Below are 22,282 nucleotides of genomic sequence, written 5' to 3' on the forward strand. Positions count from 1 at the left end.
TTCTTGACTAAAATTTATTACGCGACGTTACAGCACGTATGCGTGTAATGTAAAACGCGACGGCGCCACTGGAAGATCTTAAAACACCTTAATCTACACTGTGGTCATATTTTTCCGTAGAATAAGATTAATGTTATGCTAGGCGTGCCTTCCCCCTACATGCGTTCTTGTTGTATTCGTCATATTTGCCCATGCGATTCATTACATTCGTTGGCTCGAGTGTTATCATACTCGGTATATAACTCGCGCCTCTTTTTTCTCGCGCACGCGACTTAAATACGCGACAAGACGCAATCAGGCGGCTTATTAAAAGCCGCCGTTGGTCTCGTTGAGTCACGGTATCTCGTCGAGAATCGAAGTGCGTGCGTACTTTCGAGATCTGCATTTCGTGTTTCAGGTAAGTCACGGAACTGACTGTTTTGCGGTGACTATTAATTCCGGTACTTTCTCTCTCTTTGACGTAATGGACGTATGCGTGTAGCGAGTTTGCGCTCGTTTAAAAATTTAGACTCTGAAGTCCGACGGAAATTATATTATCGGCCAACGATCGTTGTAATCGCAAACGTTACTCAATTAGTCTGAGTTGCTGTTCGAACGTTGTTATTTGACACGTAGAGTAGAGTAATTCTAAAGGAAAAGGAAATATTGGAATATCGCAGTTCATTTTCGCGTGAACTAAATGTATGGTATAGCGATAAAAAGACTACTTAAACTTTTCTTAATTAAAGCAATCGTTAGAACTCGAAACAAAGTGCCGTAAAGACATCGTGATAATTGCTCGATTGTAAGCAACGCGACGAACTCCGTCTCGTCGAGCCAATGAGCCGGTGAAATAATTCTCGCGTATTATTTTCATCGATGCTCCCCCTTTCTGATTCGGAGGGTGGAGCGAATTGGGTTCTTTACAGCTGCCCCTGCGCGAACCGGTCTGAAAACTTCACCGCGGCTTTCTCGGTGCTTGGGGAGCGCCGAGTGATTCTTTGTAGCTGCAGGGTCGTCCCCGCGGTTATGTTGCAAAATCCAGAGCTTTCCCCATTAAAGGGACTCTTCCCTTATTCTCTCGGACGAGCTTTTTTTCTCTGCCCTGTTTTCTCCCTCAAAGTGACTCGACACGTTGTTCGCAGACACTTTCATGTCCGCGAAACAAGCATGTCGACGATATTTTCTTCATGGGAAAATAAAACTTTAATATTTTTTTAGAATTTCATGTTTCACGTTTCTTCGCGTTTCAGTAATCATTTGTATTCTGTACGCAAATATTGTGTGATTTAATCCTAAAGAGCATTCATAAATTTATAGCGGAACAAATAATTCGTTGCTAACTACACAAAGTCATAAATAATATAATTAATTCATGATAATACTATTAATAATTAATTACTCTGATACATATATAATTATTGATCGCTATGTAATTATAAATTAAAGCTATTATGTTCAGCTGTAGTGGTTAGAAGTTTTAAATATATATTGTCACAGAAAAAGAAAGAGGACAAAATTCTAATATTTCTTTTAGATGCATTTAAATAAACTGTTTTGAAGTTAATAATTTTCAAAAATCATTTTAATTGACAATTAAGAAAAATATATATGACAAAAATATATATTTTTATACTCTACAAAAAGTATAAAAGAGATTAATATATTATTATATATTTAATCAGCCATAACGACTTTTTAAAAGAAAATTAAAGTAAACTGAAAGAATGTGTTTCTTCTTCTCATAACAATCAAGTCCATTGTGACCCTTTTTGTTAATGATCCGATTCAACCAAATGTCCATCGAACCAGAGACTTTGGCGTCTCCTCGACGATATCAGTATCCTACGAAGGAACCGTAGAACATGAAGCGAAAATTCGCGGGCTTGGGAAACATTCTAAAAAGATTTTGAACCTCTTGAGAACGCAAGGGAGAGACGAACATAATGGCTACGGTTATCCGGGGATTGAAGGGGTAAGGAAATCGAGAGCTTGCTTTGCGTTCGCCTTCAGTGTCGAAGTAATGCTGCGATAAGTAGATGCATCCTTCCTTGTACGATATTTGAATATTTCGATGGGAAGAGGATTTTATTTTTACATAAGTATCGAAATTTCATATCATTTTTACTTGAAAATTATAAGCGATTTATCCCTTTTGCAAAGAGTCTGATCTAGTAAATTTATAATTTATTTTATTATTTTTAATTTATTTATATTTATATACAATTATTCGAAAATGTCAAAATTATAAAAAAATAATGTATTATAAATAAATCATGATTTTTAAAAAGAATGAAAACTATGAATATAAAAAATTAAAATAACATCATTACTTAAACATCGCGACAACACTATCGCATTAATGTGTTTTAATACAAACTATTATTTTTATTATATATTTAATTAAAAATTTTACGTTTTGCAAACTTTTTTATTTTATCAGAGAAAGAACTCTCTCTCTCTCTATTTCACATCGCCACAAGGCACGTACGACAAAGTTACGCTTCCTGAAAAATCAGGAACACCCTTTCTCTATGACGAGCTGTAAAAGTCGAAGCAACGCCAGTGGGCATCGAAGGAGCCTCAGAGAAAAGACAAGGATAGCGGGAGGGGATGCAGGAGGTGAAAGCTTCCTTAGATTGAGTTTCGAGTTGTTCGTCGACGAAACCCGGGTAACTCGTCGTTTCGCTCGACGACGAGAAGCTGTAACCGGAAAGCAACGGGTCAGGGGAGCGTAAAGCACGAATACCATAGACGAGGTAGATACGAGATCGGGTGGGCGTACGAAAGGTCCGGCAGGACGAAGGGTTGCTACGAAGGACAATAGCCTCGTGTTTCGAAGCTTGTTCGCGCGTGTTCCATCGGGAGTTCGATTTCTTGTTGCGTCTTTTCGTTCCTGCTTCGCTTTTCTTGTCCGTCCGTCGTGATCAATACTTGCGAATCGATTCTCGAGAGAACAATGTTCATTCGAGCGTTAGTTTAGGAATGTCAAGATAAAACCGTAAGTTTTTATCTGAAGGAAACGCAATCCAGATATAATTGATAATGTAATTAATACATCGTTGAAAATAATTACTCTTTTCTATAATTGCAAAAAAATGTTAAATTAAAACACTCGAATTAAAATAAATAGACGATTTCTATAAGCAGAAAATTTTTTTGTAAAGAAAATAACGATTTTCTTTAGCGTATATAAGAAATGAAAACTTGATAATTTTAGTATTGATAAATTTCACTCAAGCTTAAAAATTAAATAACTGAAAAAAAAATCAATTTCAAAGAACCTAATATTTTCTGATCATTGAATAAATTGAACGCAAGAAAAATCTTTCAGTGTCCACTTTGATGTTCAATATATGAAAAATGTTGGTTTCAATAATATCTGAATTCTCTACAGTAAAAAATATCTTGGCAAAAGCTGATATTCGCATCAATGGCTTTTATCGATTCACAATGACAAATCGACAGAGATTCGCGCGGAACGAGAAACGGACACCTTGATTGAGAACCGACCAATCATTGCTCTTACTTTCAAGAACTTAAGATGACCGCGCAAATAAATGATCGTCGAATCTATATTTATATAAAATATAAGAGAAAGATAATAAAATGTAAGCTATTGCAATTTTTTATGATGATAAATCATAAAGTAAAATAAACATACATACATTTTTATGTAAAATTAATAGCATCGTCAGTTTTAAATATTTATCAACATTTAAAAAACCAGGCTCTGAAAATAATATTTCTTTATTTTACAAGAAATTTAAAATTTACCTCACACATCATTCTTCAACCAACTATTCACGGGTGCATCTGCCTACAAATCAGTCTTCGTAGCTGCACGTTCAAGGTTGTAATTCCACGATAGTGCACCGCAAAATAAGTAGTTTCTTCGATGCAAGAGGAAGAAGAAAGAAAGATAACGACTTATCGATCGCAATCTCGCGGCTCGTTCGCGTTCGTATGGTCAAGAAACCGTTCCCTGTTGCGCCTTTTATTACATGCTCTCCTACCGTTCGTCTATCCTCCGTTCACTGACTTGTTTCACATCGACGAAATCAATTTCACATGAAGATATCTATTCTTCGAAATCGAATACTTGACGTACAACTCGTCGATAAATCGCACGGAACTCGTCTTGAGAGGAAAAGTGATCCTTCGCGGTTGAAAGTATCTATTTCTATCTACCTTCTTTTCTTTACAAAACCTTGCTAAATTTTTCACAATAAACGGCTGTACGATATTTCAATCAAACATAAAATAAAACAAAAAATATCGGTTGTTTTAACATCGAGATATCGATGATTACGAACTGATTTAATATTAATATTTTTATTTATAATAATTATTTATAACATAAAAAATTTTAAAAATTTAACACATATTAAACATGATATAAATAGATAATGTAATAATATTAATAATTAATTTTAATCTGAGATACGTAGTTAGACTTGGGCAAAAATTTAATTTAAGATATTACTCAAAAGTGCGTACATCGAAATTTAGATTTAGTCACGATAATTATTAAATATTATAAAAAAAAATATTTTTCTTTACGTAACATTTTTCTAAAAAAAATCGATTCTCAATTTATTTCAAGATTCGTGACTAAAATTTTCAACATATTCAACATAAACAAGTTTAGAATTGTAACTCAAAACACATCCATCGATAAATCATTCTTGACAGCGTCTTTTCTTACATTGGGTGCCGCTGGATTTTTTCTTGGACAATTCGCTTATTCGTCTCCGACGAATGTACTCGATGCCAGCTGAATTGATTCTCGGAGATCGCACGTCCGCCCAAGAGCCTCTCTGAGCGACGTTGACAAATCGAGCGAAATTCATACGGAAAGGGAGAGAAGGAGAGAACTCGGGTTCTTCGATAAAAAATAAAATATTTGTTTAATCCATTCCAATCCGCGTTCCTTAGAAATTGTCTTCTTTGGTATTCGTCGCGATATGACAGGACGGTTTAATAAAAAACGACTTCCACGTCGTTGCTTTTCACCGCCTTGCCGTTTTCTCGCTCGCTGGCTTATCGGATATTTATTCAAGGCAGTGTAAAGGCTCTTGAAAGGTCAATATAAAATGACTAGCAATTAACATTAATACGACGATATATATTTCTCTGTTTGCTCTCAGATTTTTACAAATCTCTCACAAATTTTAAGACTCATTATTAAATAATCATAAAAATATATATTATAGTATTAGACTGTATACCAATATTATAAGCTTATAAATATATTGATTACGTGTTACATGATTCCAAATTGTGAAAAACTTATGAAAACTGGGAGAAAAAATATCGAACAAGAAATATATCAACACTTAAGGATCTATTTAAAATTAAAATAATAATCAGTAATTTTTTATGCAAGTATAAAAATGTATTTTTTTAATTTTATAATTTCAATAAAACTGTTTCTATTGTCAAAATATAATATTTAATACTTTCTATAATTTTTTACATTATTATTTAATAATACATATTTTTTAAATTATAATAAATATTACATATAATTAATATTACACATTTTTTTAATAATGTATTGTAGTAACAAAATAATTCTTTAGTTACGGATTATTTTCACGTGCATAAATCTGTTTATATATTAACTTATTGAAGCTTTAATTAAGATAATAATGCATAATACATAGATTGATACTTTTAGTGAAGTTATTGGATAGTAATATTCGATGCTTATGCAGCGAAAGTATTCCATTCAAGCATCTCCGCTTTATTTAAACACTCATATTTAAGATCTCGACTAAAGTTTGTCGAGCTTTTACCGGCGCACCCGCCGCTGCGATATTGATCTAGGACAAAAAGGGAACACGGCATCGGGAATTAGCTCGCGTAGAGCTATCGAACATCACCCTCCGAGGGCATGCTGTATAATATTCGAAGATTATGCACTGGCGGACTCATAGCGCGGAATCGACATACGATCGACGGGGGAGCGATATACGGGTCACGCGACCCTGTTTATCTTTCACGGCTAATACCTCGCGATGTGCAGCTTCCGTCTCGACCCCGAAATTATAGTTCCTTGTCCCAAAGGCCTAACCAAGGAAGACTATGACTCGAAATTAACCGAATATGTTAATCAAAGTACACAATTTTATATAGTTTATAGACATATATATAAATTTTACATATATATATATTTATATAATTTTATAATTTATATATGTATGTATATAAACAGTACGAAAAATAATGGTTAATTTTATTATGTTAAATTTAAATTTTATATTATTAGAACATATTCCCTTCATCTTATAAGTAATAGTTATTAACGTTAGTAAAATATTCAAAAATTACATAATAAAAAATTATCTGCTTATCTCTTCAAAATTTATATTTTTCTAAGTACAAAAAAACTTGAATTAAACTAGATACACAATACGTGAGATGTTTATTAGCTATATATGTTCTTTTATCATCTTTATGTGGATTAATTAACTGTTTATAGTTCTCTTGCTAACAATAAACATACATAATCATGTTGCTTTGAATATTGAAGAGAAAAAAAATGTATATGTGTAGAGAGTAAAGAAGCATTTAAGTAGGTGGGCTGCTCCTCGTTTTTTCCGCCACTTATGCGATCTCATGGAAAAACCAGTGAGAAAAAAACGTGGTTGACGTTTCTGTTTACCTCGGCAATTTAACCCGGAGCGTATCTATACGGTTTAATATGCGACTATATTGACTATATGAGCGGAACAATGGGATAGCATGATTTGCATGTACCCAAGATCTGGGGCAATCGGTCTGATCCAGATGTTGTATAATTATTCTAATATATAATTCTTCTCTACTGAGCTTCTAAGTTTCATCCAATTGCAATATGCAATGATCGGTATAAAATTCATCGCAATATAATTTCATTAATAATTATAATCGATAAAAAACAATTGCGAATTTATTAACATTACATATGTAAATGAAGATAACAAAGTAATTAAAGTTTATATATATATATATATATATATATATATATATACACATGTATAGTTTAAAAAAATGACGAGCATAAATTTTATATTCACAAATTATTTTACAATTATTTACCAATGCAAACAAATAATGCGTGTATGAATATATATAAAAGATATAGATAAAATAAATCACATTTTAAATCTTAATAAAAATTTAAATAATATTATTGATGCAATTTTTTCTATACGATTTGTTCGTTGCATAATTATAATTAGAGATTTAAGTAGAAATATTTTACATAATTTTTCTTCCTATTTTAACGTTTTAACATACAAATCTATTTCATGATAAGTTGCACGGAGATATTTCTCTCTTGTGTTTATTTACTTTTTGAATTTATATCATCTGAAATTAAGTATAATATAGTATTCAAACGAATTTATTTCATTCCTTTATTTGACTATTCCAAACGCAAAGCACGCAAGTCGATCTCGACATTCGTATATCACGATATTAAATCAATATTAGTAGTCTCGACAGAATAAACTGCTAAATGACATTCGAGCAATGTACCTAGCTCCATTACGAGTTCCATTTCCCGATAAATTCTTAAAGCATCAATCAAACGACATTTCGGTCCACCAAGTGAGCATTCCTTTCAATATACGTTATTACAAAAGTTTACGTCATTGCTATTGTTAGATAGAGAACACATTGCCGTCCAGTTTAATTCAATTTAATTCTATTGTAACCGTAGAACGACATATTTATAACCATAGAAAAACATCAAGTTATTGAATCAAATTAATATTACATATATAAAAAATTAATATAAAAAAGTAACATATTAAGTATAACTAAAAAAATAGCATAATCTTTTACATATTAATTTGGAATATATGTATATGTAATCAACAAAAAAAATGTATACATAAATAATTTTTAATTTTAGAACAAAGAAAAGAGAAAGAAACCAAATATATTTTTGAATAAAAAGTGATTGATTATCAAATAAAAAATAAAAATTTCACAATTAGAATTTAATATCAATAGAAATAAAAGCATAAGCTTTGCATAAATTCTACTATTAAAACTAAACCAAACTGAAGGAATGCAATCCGTGTGCTCTCTACTTTGTAATGTATAACTGCAATTTTCGTGAGCTCTCTCTTCGTGTCGCTGACGTATGCATGCAAGCAATCAGGGCCCTTTTATAATTAAAGCGTCATGTTCTGCGGCCGTAAACACGCCATTGCGTTCTCACCCACGAGAACGAGCTCATGTCGCGTGATGCAGCGACGAGATCTTCGTCCTATGCACCTCTCTTATCTCATAAATCGCTCCAACAGTCGTAATGATGTAACGATGTAATAACCAAGTACAGTTTGTCGTTTGAGAATATTTGCGATGTTTTCCTTTAAAACAGAATACAACCTTTTTCTCTTTTTGAGAACTCGAGAAATAAGTATAGGTTACAGAACAGCCGCTATTATCAGCACATCTCATCTTTATCTTTCGATGAATAACGGTACTGCCTAAAGTATAAATGAAGAAATAAACGCACAAATTTTCCAAAAAAAAAATTCCTTCTCGTAAAGAACTACTAATTGAATATTTAATAATTTAATAGTTCTTTTTTTGTACTAAAGACAATTTAGAAGTGTTTTGTTAGATTAAATCGCTTGGATACATGTGATTTATAAAGGCAGTGAACTATGATTCACGCATCAATTATATTAAACAGTGACAAAATATAAATAGTCTTTTCCCTTTTTTCTGACGTTTATACTTTTCGTCATATTCACTTTAAGATTTTATTAATCAATTTAAAAGTTACAATCAAGATAAATCAAAAATATAATAAAATCTAGATAATGTCATATTCGTCTTTTGATGCAATTTTTATATGAAAGTAATTCAAATGCTTTCACGCTGAACGAAATACAAGATGCGTCATTATCTCTTCGCCGAATCATTCTCGTAACGCTCAGAAAGCAATTCCGGGGGACGTCATATACGTCACGTATAAGATCACATACAGGGTGTTCGGTAAAATAAAAGAATTTCATGAAGGTTACTATATTCCACTTATCGAAGACTAAAATATTGGTTTCACGAAAATATATCATCTGTGTTCGCGCAAATTTTAAGGTACTCTAATACTAAATAATTTGATAAATAAATTCAAAATTAAAATAATATTTATATTTAAAATTAATTGAATAATAAAAATTTGTTTGTTCGCATTCTTGAAATTCAACTTGTTATAATTTCTTTGTTTAAACTTAATTCATAAACGATTAATTTCTCAATACTTTTGTTAAAAAAAATTGTTTCAACTTTCAGTAGAGAACATCCCATCTATCGTCAAACACCCTATATATGTATGTACACACAGATGCGAATGTCCCATATGTCGCGAGAATTCAGAGTCGTTTGTCCCCCCGACCTTATTTCGAGCCTTCACCGACACTTCCGTCGGCCCCGACTTCAATCTCTGCCGGGCCCCTCGCACGTGCCACGAGGGGTTCTATGACGAGTGTGTTGCCCTCCAAGAGATCTGGGATACGCGTCGAGAGGCGGACTCCTACGGAGAGAGGTCCTCGAATGCACCCGTATCTATCCGGGGCGCGATAGTGTTCGCCATCGTCGTTCCCCTCGTTGCGTGAATTAACTCTGTTTCGCGCTGTCTAAGTGCTCGAATTCCCCTCGTCCGCTTCCGTCATCGTCTGGTTTACTTATTCTGCCGCGAGTTACGCGAAATCTAATTTTGGGCTCACGGTCAAGCGTAATTAGATCGGGAAGTTGACGATCAGAACGCGCTTTGCTCCGTCTGGCAATTACCGTTCCAAATTAGGGAAACGTAGATGAATGACAGATGACGTGAAAAATTGTAAAACATTCGAGAGGCGCTACTGATTACGGTCAGAAGTGAAGATAATAAATTTTGTTCTATTATTCAATATCTCTTCTTGTAGTCAAATTCTCGACTACAAAAATATTAATAGATAAACGTGAGATAGATATGAGAAACACGGAGATGTATTTTCCATACTGCATGCATTTTAAAAAACTGACAAACAACATATTTCTTGTTATGTAATTACATAGTTTACTTTACTTTTTTTAAATTCTTTAACTTACATTATTTACTTTAGGCGTGAGAATTAATATTATAATTAAAATTCCTAAGTTACTATAATGTAATTATGTTGGTTCTCTATGTATATAACCAAAATAAAATTTTAATATAAATAATAAACGGGCAAAAAATAATACTTTTTATGGTTAGCTGAATTTATTTGATTAGACATTTCGATTCCATTTCGGATCATCTTCAATATTTGAGACAAATTAAAAAGATAAAGGCATATATTCTGTGATCGAATGAATCAAATAAAATACCGTAATGTTTCAATCGCATAATATATACCTCTGTCTTTTTAATTTATCTCAATTAACTAATGATCTAAAAGGAACCGAAACTCGATGGATTCTAATAAATACACCTGATAATAACTATTAGAAAATTTAATTATTATTTTATTTCCTGTTTTAGTTATCATTTATATATTATAATTTTTCATGTCATTTTATATTATAATATAATTGTCTGTTTTAATTGTCATTCATATTTAGAGTCTTACTGTGATCTCGTTTAATAAAATTTTAAATTAGCTATATACGTTTTTCTTGTTGCAAATATCTCGCACACATAGATAAAATACATCGTATATGACATTGACAAATTCTGATTCCATTGTGACGCGCGGGAGCAGCAGCATTTTAATTTGAAGTTTAATCATTCATACATTTAACGTTGTGAAAAGTTGTTAAAAGTTGTGACAAATGATCACCATCAAATTTGCAGCCAGCATAAATGGAATTTATGCGAGATAACTAACGACACAGTCTGTGCGTGAACAAATTTTCCGCTCGACCTGTATTGAGGAAAGAAAAAGAGAGAGAAAGAGAGAAAGAGAGAGAGAGAGAGAGAGGAGAGAGACATTAATGTGCGTGCAACGATGCTTATCGATGATCAACCAGCTGTATCGCATTTCTAGCGATATAACTCGCCACCTCGCGTGGGCGATTCGATTAATCGATAACGAATATCGAGAATGCATGGATAGTATCGAATTGGTTCTTTAATATTTAGCTTTTTAAAAGATTTTGAATCTATAAAAACTCATGCATTATTTCATATATATATTAATCTCTCTCTTCATCTCTAAATATAAGATACAAAAGTAAAACAAATTAATGTGTGGATAAAAACATTAAAATTGAAATAATGCATGAGTATATATATATAATTCGTACAGCTCATAATTTTATTCATGTCTACCTATTAATTTTTACATCTCTGCATAACAATCTTCTACATACTCGCTTGGTCAGTGATCAACGACCTGGCATAACAGTTGGCACTGAACACAATGGGAACGGGAGGAACGTGTAACCGCGAAACGAGTTGTCCGTCCTCATTTTTTCCCCATCACAGCGGCTGATTAAATCCCTTTGATTTATCGCACGAAATACGATGCGCGATGTGCTAACCCTTCCCATGAGGTTTTTGATTCCCGTAGGACGATGGGCCGGCCGACGTTTTCCAGGGCTTCATCAATCGCTCGTAGAATTGCTCTCTCTCTTCCTCCCTCTCTCTCTCTCTCTTTTGCTCTCGCGTTCCTCGATGAGAATCACGCTTAATCGTGGGAGATAAATAGTTGGAATGAATCCAAAGAACGTGTATACATACAAGAGGACTGATGAATCGGCGTTCACCGTAGATGATATATTCTAGAATGATGTGAATTATTAGCAGGCGAACTAATTTTAGCAAAAGCAAGTTCTAATTTGTGATATAATGATTTGAGTATAGCTCAATTATTCAACTATTAAAAATGTTCTTTTTAATATTGAATTAAAGATAAATTAAAGATTATTTTCATATATATATATATATGTACACTTTTAAAATATAAGTAAAAAAAATATATAACAAAGCAATATCTAATTATTCTTATCTTCTGTGGAATTATTTATTGATTATTTTTATAAATGTATATACATATATATATACATATATATATATATGTGTGTGTGTGTGTGTGTGTGTGTGTGTGTGTGTGTGTGTGTGTGTGTGTGTGTGTGTGCGTGTGTAGAACTCTTATTATATAAATCTAATTATACGTGCACATACGCACAAATTTATCTTCAGATTTGAGATAGGATCTACCAGGATTGAATCATCAGAATGAAAATGCATAGCTTAATGGTATTCAATCTTTTGCAGTAGTATCGATCAGCCGATATTTACATACGTCAATATCTGCGAAATGCATTCACCGCTAAATACGATTGTTTGTTCTAATCCCCGGTTTACAACGTATGTATACAAAATACAGTGTTTAACACACGAGTAAACTTTGCATCAGACAGATGTTTAATTCATTATGTAAATATTGGTGATTGTATTATATTTGTAATATTGGAAATTGTAACAAATTTTCATAGTTTAATATATATTCTATAAGTAGCTTAATTATGAAAATATTTAATATTGAGAATTATAAAGTTGCAACAATAGTGATATTCCGTATCAATTATAATTATTAATTACTATTAATTATTATATTAATTTTATTTTTTTTATTAATTATTATAATAATTAATATATTAATTATTAATTATTATCAACTCTAAGATAATCTCTTTAATGGTTTTCTTATACATATATAGATGTATGTATACATGATATTTAATTTATTTTAAAATATTTTATTTTCTTGTAGTTTTTAGATAAAAATTAAGATAATTGAAAAAAAGAAATATACAATTTTAAAAATTAATTGTGTACACATGAGGAACATATATTTTTTTACTCTATTGAGAAATAACAATCTTAATAATAATTTTATTAAATTCGTGGAACGCTATTATAATTACATCACGTATTCGATTCAGTTAAGCATGATATGAATCGATGGTTTCGAAAGTCCCTCGTACGAGGACATAATTATTCCTCAGAATAGCGCAATAAATTCATTACATCGGGTGTCCATCATTTAAGGATTCAACTCTCTCTTTCCCTCGTTCTTTCCATTGAAGTTCATTCGCTCGCACGCACGGGGAAGCAATCTAAAAGTCATAATTCAAACGGTCATTTGATCCTGTCGCTGAGAAATGGCGGGAATTGTGCGGGCCACATAATTCTTGCATTTGAACGTCGTAACTCGCGCAAGTAGAAAGCTAGGGACCGAGAGAGGAAGAAAAAGATAGAGATATACATATATACATGTTCGGATTAATTGTAGATTACAGCCAGAGTTTTCGTGGTAGTCGAATTATTAATAGTCCATTTAACTTACACGTACATTTTTTCACATCGTACACCCCGACGTGACGAGAGAGCGACTATAAAATTCTACACTTTCGTTCATCGTTCGACTGGCCATTCGCTATGCATGGTCGCTTATGGTTACGCTGAAGATATAAATACGAGAATTTACGGTGGACCGTACGCGTTAAACTCGAATAAATCATAAAATGGTACGTGCACCGGGCGATTTCAAGTCTTATATTGTACGAAAGGGAATTTGTATTATTGATTACTGCGAAACAACGATTTGTGAGCTATTTTCTATCGTAATTACTACAGTTGTTACTGATAATAACGAGAGTAACCAGCTTCCAGTAATTATTGATCGAAACGCTACAAATAATTAATTGCATATAGAATGCTACGTGTAATTAATTGCAAAAATAAAAAGAGATGGCTTTAAAAATAAAATTAGTAAAATATATATTACATCAAACCACAGAAATATATTCTTTTACTACTGATGTTAGAATAATCATCTAAATATTTTCATCAAATTGAGATTAATTAATAGAAAAAAATTATATAAAAATAATATATATATATATATATATATATATATATATATATATATATAAATTAATATTCAATATATTCTTTCTGCATTTCGTTTTTATTTATAATAAAGACATTATTTTTATTTTTTTTTTTCTGAAAATATCACTAATCTAATTTCCTTGTTTTATTTTGAGAATATATCTCTAAAAAAGGAAAATAACAGCTTAAAAGGTTCAATCCGGATGAGGATCATGTAATGTCACCGTTCACTCCGTAATGACCGTAATACCGGTGACATAACGCACAACTCCAAATGCTAACGACCGTGCACAAACACTACGCACAAACACCCACACACAATCTACTAATCACTGCTTCGGTAACAAAACAAAAAGAAAATGTCGCTTTTTACATCACCGCTTCAATGGCGGCCAGCGGGCTCTCACCAGGTATGTTCAGATCCATTCGTCCGTATTGTCCGTCAAAAGTACGATCGCTATTACGACTAAAGTCTTCCCTCTTCCACTCTGAAACCCTTCTATACTCTAAACTCTATACACACGAATATACACGATGCAAAGCCTCGACAAAAGCTAATTAACGATATATCGCTCCGCGCCATGTCAGAGAGACACCCACGCCGTCTGCCTGGGTTCCTCTCGGAAGAAGACCCGGATTCATTCACGAGCGAAAGAGAGAGAGAAAATTCAAAGCAAACCGTGGAATACAATGGTTGACACTGTGAACCCCGGTTGTCGGTTTGATTTTATTGCGGCTTTAACTCCGGGCGACGCGATGCCTTCGGTCGAATCGTCCGAGTTTGTCCGGATTCTTAGCTGCATTCTCATGGTTTTTATACTGTGTTATCGTCTTATCCTGTTGCATTTTATTTATATATATATATATATATATATATATATATATATATATATATATCTTTGTCGAGTAAACAAACGAGTTACATGTTTGCAAGCCGGTTACATTAAACGATTATGTTTCTCATTCACACTTTGCCGAAGCATTGTTATCTTTATTTTATCTTTTTGAAAGGAAATCAGCTGTTTCCTGTGTTTTTGTAAAACCGTATCACGTGCGTATATATTTTCTCTTATATTTTTAATCTGTGTCGTACCAATTTATTTAAGTATATCTTTTTCTTTCTTTTATAAAATGCTGGTATCTTTTTTAAATTATCTCATTTTTACAAATAGTAATAACAAAAATAGTACTAACTATATATGTACATCAAATTACGTTGCATCACAGGCAACGTATTTATCGGATTATATACACATCGAAACATTCACTAATAATATCGGTTTCATTCATTACCGTAATTATTTTTGCTTCTGCTATATGTATTTGCATTATAAACTTAATATTTCAATTTAATGTGATCAGTCATGCGTTCATTACATGCATATTCATTTACATATATAAAACGCTACATTTGAATGCATGCAATTCATATCATTACATGTCGAATTCAAAGTTGCCGTATGTGTCAATCACATTCATGAATAGTAATTAAATTAATTATATAATATTATAATTATTAGATTGCTAAAATATTAGAAGTCATTGCATTTTATTAAAATAAAATTGAAGATAAAGAAAAGCATAAAATATTATCTCTATCCAAAGTATTATTCGCCAAAAATTACGGTAACTTCAATTTCTGCGGCAGAATAAAATTCAGAGATTTTCGAGAGCCACACGGGTGGTCGTATCTACTCGGTTTTCATTTGCAACCGGTCAATGACATCTTCGCTCACTTATCGCACATTCTATCCGAATAAAAGCGCGCTCGACGGGGGCGCAATAATAAAAACTAATATTCCCTTTAGCGAGGCTATTGTTCGATGTTCCCGACGGCGCCGCTTCGCGCCTCTCGCTCGCGAGAAACGGAAGAGACCGACCTCGTTCCAAGCGTGTACATGCAGATTCTAGATAAAGGACGAGGCTTGTTGCCAGCAAATGCATTGCGCCTCTCTATGGTCCTCAACAAAGAGAAAACGTCGTTGCCTTAAGACGAATTCACACGACCGCATTGTCGGCGAACAGTGGCAGGACCGAGTCATTAAAAAAAAAGTGCAAGAGAAAAGGAAAAGAGAAAATAATAGATGTAAAGGCAAAAAGTTAAATATATATATGTAAACAATATATTATTATATCAATCTAATAATTCCATTATAAATTAAGAAATTCAAAAGAAAATATGTAACAAATAAACTTTGAAAATTATTCTTACTTAATATAAAAACTTTATATAAAATTTAAAAAATCTGCAAACGCGTGAATAAAAAGGAGACAATTCGTGTTGTACTTGCAATCTATACTTATTATATTGTATACAATGATTAATATGTACGTGTATAAATAAATTTCCAACTATTTATAAAATAATGTTTTTAACGCATTCAATCCAACTGTACGTTTTTGCAAAAATATGATTTATGATTCATTTCTCCTCCGGAGTCCGGATGATTCACCAAGGATTAGTCGTGAAAAGGTTGCATGAATTCGCCTTTACATAGACTGCTCGACCACTCTGGTTGCCTCGAAAGTTTCTGATAAATACGCCAAGATGCTCGCGAAAGCCACGGCCATTGCAACGTAAATGGCATCAACGAGTGGCGGCGAGGGTAGAGAGGAAGAGGGCGAAGAGGAGAAGTACGGTAACTTGGCATCGGCGAACCACGGGGGGTTATTGTTCCAGGAGTGCGCACACAAGGAAAATACGCGGCAGGATTCGTCGTTTCGCGAAACACATAGTACGGTTCGTTATTAATTTCCGCGCGCGGCGACTCTCTCGTTAAGTATTCTTAGTCCGCGCTGCCCGCAAGCAGGCCCTCCGGGACGTTTAACGCCCCGGAAAGGTATTTTCTTTCGCGTCGCGATGTTTTTTACGTCACGAAGATAAAACTCGGTAATCTCGAAAGTAAAGAGGATGAACTTGTAAGACTTTGCTTACTGCGTAATCTTATTTATCCAAAGGTGAAGACAATAAAGATGAGATTAAAAGAAATATTATAAATGTCGCCAACGTTAAAATAACTATTATTGAAATTAAATCGAGTAAGTTAGAAAATATAAATTAATTGAAATATTAAAAGAAATGTATCTTTAAAATTACGGTGGTGAAATTTAAAAAGCTTCTACTCAAATTTACCTTCTTGTTTAATATGCTATTATTAGTGTTGTTTAGTTTAGAAAGTAAAAAATTTATCTTAAGATTTTTTAATTTTGAGATTACATAAATAGAATACTGTAATTTCCACAACTTTTTTCTCCCTCAAAGAAAAAATGTAAAAGCCTTGAACAAACATTAAATGAAAATTTGTTATGTAGAAAACACAGATTTTTTTGTGCCAAATAAACTAAATTTCTATGTTTATCTTTACTTTATATGTTACGCTTTACACTGTATACTTAGAAAAGTGAGTTTGCGAAGGATGGTGCATAAGAAACTAGGCAAATTAAAGCATTAAACGTGAATGTTATAAACGAACGGTAGTCTCGCCAGCAATTTCCTTTATAGGGAAAGTCTGCAGTTTATGCGTCGATGATAATACCTACATCAATATGAATGTCTTCTAAAACTAAATGACTATCGTCGGGAATGAGTTGCACTTTCCCAGCGCTAAGAGAAGAGCTTTGTCGACGGACGGAACTTTGAACTTTGTGGTTATTAATTTCCACGTCTTCGCTCGAAGCCCACTCTTGCGTATATATTTGCTCGTAGACGACATTCAACGTCGTTCTCGTAAAGATGAATTTCCTTTTCAAAGCAAGTGCTCTTTCGCAAAAGAGCGTCTACTCTTGAACGAAAGTACAATTTTACGTCCTCTCGTTTCGCCGGACCACGATTGCCGTTTGGAGTTGATTTTTTATATTAGACTTCTCCGCGTGTGTAAATATATCTTAAAATATACACACATATATAATATTCTATCTTTATTTCTTTTTTGGATTTTTAAATTAATTTATAATTGCTTTTTTTCTTATAAAAAATAATGAATCTGAAATACAGGCCGTAAGACTGTAATTATTGTAATAAAAAACCGAGTCATAAGTTATTCTATACAAAAAGTTTCAAGATTGCTTACGTCACTATGAGACTAACTTTTGTTTATACTGCATGTGATACAATTCATGCAGATAGTGTTCATGTGTTCACCGTGTATAAACGTGCTTAATTTGATACTGTCTTGCTCCACGAATTCATGAGCACGCGCGCGCGGCAATGAAATTTCATCGTCTAGCAAAGCGCCGAGATCAATTTCGAGAAAATCACTTTTGCATAATTGAGCATTTTTCAGGAGGGGGCGAGCATCGGGGGAGTGAGTACGCTAATACAAGTTCATAAATTATAAATATCGAGCGGTACGCACGCGAGAGAAAGTTCAAAGAAATAATTGGTTTTTGTTGCCGAGAGAGAGAGAGAGATGGGAAACTAAAAAATTTGAGACATAACATTTTTATTACTTTTCTAGATAAATTTCTTGAGAATAAATTTGTAATAAAAGCCAATGGGTTTTTTCTACGATAATTTAGTAGGAAATTGCCAATTATGCACATGTGTAATAAACGGCATAATAAATTGATTTCCAAATTAGTATGCTAATCGGTTTAGTTATATATAAATAATAATATTAAAAGTCATTTCCCGTAATTGCCCCGTGATAAAAGTACATGTAGTTACGGAGAAAGTTTTAAAATAAAGGTAAACTTTTGAAAAAAAGTTTTTTGACATTTGATATGCAAGGTGGAATGCGTCAACCGCATATGTGATTCCCTTTTCGTGTAAATGAAATATGTTGCACATTTTTATTCAGCGTGACAATTTTATTCCGCGTATGGAACGCATGTGTCGCTAAACGTATTTTTCATATATCAGCCTAAATCTGAATAAAAAAAACCCTGGTATTTTACTGTAAGTTAAAATCAAGATTCATTATATTCTTACTAAAAGTAAATAATTGTCAGAGTAATTTAATTTTAAGGTTTTAATAATAAATATTAATAACATAGTAATAATAATGTAATGGTGTGATAATTTTATGTTGGGAATTATTACAGTTGAATGCATCTGTTCTTTATTTTATATACCTTAACTTTGTTCTTGCTTCATACTTTTATATTGTTGTGATAATACAATAATCTAAAGTTTTGCCCAAGTTGAGAGGGAATTGCGAACGAAAGAAAAAAAAAATACTCATCGTTCAGACTTTTCTCAAAAAATGCAAAGAGCGTAGCCACTTTATTAAATGTAATCAAAAACTACTGATAAAATCGACATTTTTTTTCTTTCTTGAAGCTATTAATCCTTGCAAGAAAAGGGTAATTCTATTTTGATATCTTATTTAGAGAATAAATCCTTTGCAAAGGAGAAGAGAAAAACGAAAGCACGACCAGCGGAAGACTCGATGAAGAAGATACCTCCTTTGAAGCTAAAGGATGACCTGGGAAATCGACGCAGGAATAAATGGCACTTCGACGGGAATCTTTCCGCGCTTTCGGGCCACCGCCCCTGCCCCGCGGGTCAAGACGGCGGACATAGAGAGGATGGCAGTCGTCGAAGACGAGGGGATGGATAACGCAAACGCCGAAAGCCGCCGCTAAACTTATCGGTTTCCGATGTCGTCGTTCGCTGGCAATTGGAAAACTTTTCTCGTAATCCGTCAGATAAATCACGCGTCTCTTGTGCTTCCTTACGCCACCCCTCCCCCTACACCCTCATCCACCCCCGTAGCGATCTGAGGACACTATTGAGGTATTCGACCATTCGGATAGTCAGCCGAGAACATTTTAAAGCAAATTTACATTTATATAATTATTCCGGATGAATTATAAACGTAATGTGTAATAGAGTCAAGTATAAGATATTTATTTGAATAAGAAAAATAAAGAGAGAAAGAAGATGAAAACAACTGTTAAATAATATTAAATGCCTTAATTTATTAATCTTCGATATCTTTTCTCTCTTTATTTTATTTGCATTATAATTATTATATGGTAATCAAAATGCGTTATGCTATTATTATACGACATGTTATACTTATATATTATACATATTATTCTTTTCAGAGATCTCTTTTTCGCTCAAATATCAAGGATTCGTGCTATCGATTTATCCCCCTTCTTCTATCGTCGACAAAAGTACAAGCAACTTCCGTCCGGAATTTACATCAGTTTTCGTGTTACAAGAAACTCAGGCTACCATGCTTGAGTAAGAACGAACAAAGCAGACGTTCAACGGAGATCGAAGGATTTATCGGTTAAAGCGGGATTGGGGTGGCGGATTTGCGAAAGGATGATAGCGTACGTATCGTGATAAAGTGTGAGCACATGTATTGACAAGAATACATATATATATTCTGAAAATGGAAAAGTTTCATTAAAAAAAGAATTTGACGAGAAAGGTCATCCGATTTAAAGTGATATGATGGATACATCTCCTTTAAATTAACGATAGGTACAATACAAGCCGAGGTCACAGTTGATACAGTAAAAGCGTCTTTATTAATTTATATCCGGCCAACTATCTTCGTATCTCGCAATATCGATCCTCGGAAAAGGAGGTGGGACAAAGCGGTAATTTTCTATCCATCAATTTATTATACATTAAACTAACATGCAACCGACAAACATTTGTTTAAATATCATCAAAAATACATACACTAAGTAATACTATGTACTAAATACTAGTACTAGCTTTTATCTAGTTTTTCAATTTTCACGTTTTTTTAGTCCTTTTAGTCATCTCGTTTCGGATACATATTTAAATACATTTTTCTTAATATAATAAAAAAATAAAGAAACGTTTCAATAGATTCTATTTTAATTTATGTAAAAATAAACTCTTAGTATAGCCACGTAATAATAAAAAATAACAAATTAATTTTGCATGAATATTACAAAAAAAAGTCTCAATCTTGCCATCTTTGACTTCAATTAAAAAAAATAAAAATTCTCAAAATACAAGGTTGCAATCACCCCTTCTACAGAGCGATTTATAAAATTTAATAATAATAAAGGAATAATCACAAAATACGTATTCTACCGGATTCTATTGTGGCAATATCGTTTCCAACATCCACAGATCAGTAAAACATTCCGATGGCACGAAACACGAGGCTACTTTGTTGTTTAAGAGCTCGCGCGTGAGTTTCGAAGGCTCGCGAGCAATTACAGACGGCGACATACCGGACCGTCTGCGACGGCACGAACGTTCCACCAGAAACTTAGACGAAGCACGCTCCGTGCGAGAGAAGCGCGGGCGGACAAAGTGACTCGTTTAAAGTTACGAGCCGATGCCACGTGCCTCGCGTGCTTCGCGGCGCGACCGCCGAAAATCGTCCGTCATGTCGCGGCCAGGCAAAATAACGAGACAAAAATTCGATCTCGCGTGCCCGACTCGATAGTTGACCGATCGCGTGAGCGTATAGTTTGATGTTAGAGCGCACGGTCCTGGATACCGAAGACATTCTTCATCCGCTTGAACGATTGTGAAGGATTTACTTATTTCAAGACATTCAACATTTTTAAAAATCTTAAGTGAATGCACTATTCGTTGGATCACGACTGGAATATTGATCCGATTTCTTTTCACTGTCCGTTCTACAGAAATAAGCGAGTATATTTAAACTGTATTAACTTAAAGAGCTTACTGTAAATAGATATTTTAAATATTTCCGTAAAGAAAAAAAAAGAATTATTACGTCATAAAAGTCAAAACACATATATCGCCAAAGTTAATAATACCGAGCGTAAATTAACTTGCTTAAATAATACCGGAGCAAAAATTAATCCGTCTTAGCTCCAGGGATTATACGAAGGCGAGACCATGCTCGACTATGTTTCACGTATGGAAATATTCATGTTGGATTTATGAAGCGCGCCTCCTGCACGTTTCATAAAATCTGTGACGTCGGAAACATTCTTTTGAACGATGCGAGCTCGCTTAAGAGGTGAGAGATGGAGAAAAAAAAAAAAGAGAAGGAATTTCTCGCGAGAAATCCAACTCGCGTATTCGGCCTCGGTGCTCGAGGCGAAAACTTCTTGAACACCCGACAGACGAAACTTTCTATCCAATTTTATTTAGTGCCCGATAACTTATGGCTCGCTCGCCATACTTCAAGCCGCATGCGCGTCGATAGAAGATCAAGAAAAAGAGAGCACGTTTAATTGCCCTAACTTTTAACCCCGATGAAAATTAAGCACTATAACTGTGCGTTATCAACTTTGATAATAATTGAAACTATTACTTAAAGTACATTAAACAATATGTCATTGATCATATATCGATCATTCTAAATAATTAAACATTGCGAATTTTTTTTTTTTAAACCACATCACATTTTACGCTTCTATAAGTAAATATTAAAGTATAATAATGGAGATCAAAATATAGTCTTGAAAAGCATAGCTAAGCACGCAGGGAAATAACCTCGTGCGATATTACGT

At 33.3% G+C, this 22,282-nt stretch overlaps 1 protein-coding gene and 1 long non-coding RNA gene across 5 annotated transcripts in view; one reads left to right on the forward strand and one right to left on the reverse strand.

The window, feature by feature from the left end:
- Positions 1-22,282, reverse strand: part of Ror (tyrosine-protein kinase transmembrane receptor Ror) — a 237,202-nt gene that overhangs the window by 70,615 nt on the left and 144,305 nt on the right. The window lies entirely within an intron of this gene.
- Positions 220-20,456, forward strand: LOC140671845 (uncharacterized). Of its 2 annotated transcripts, XR_012047800.1 has the most exons (3): positions 220-397; positions 19,184-19,589; positions 19,904-20,456. It is a non-coding gene; the product is annotated as an uncharacterized lncRNA (long non-coding RNA). The 2 variants fall into 2 exon arrangements; XR_012047799.1 differs by lacking the exon at positions 19,904-20,456 and having other exon boundaries at positions 19,184-19,764.

The sequence above is a fragment of the Anoplolepis gracilipes genome, chromosome 12 (genome assembly GCF_047496725.1).
Source record: "Anoplolepis gracilipes chromosome 12, ASM4749672v1, whole genome shotgun sequence".
Lineage (NCBI taxonomy): Eukaryota > Metazoa > Arthropoda > Insecta > Hymenoptera > Formicidae > Anoplolepis > Anoplolepis gracilipes.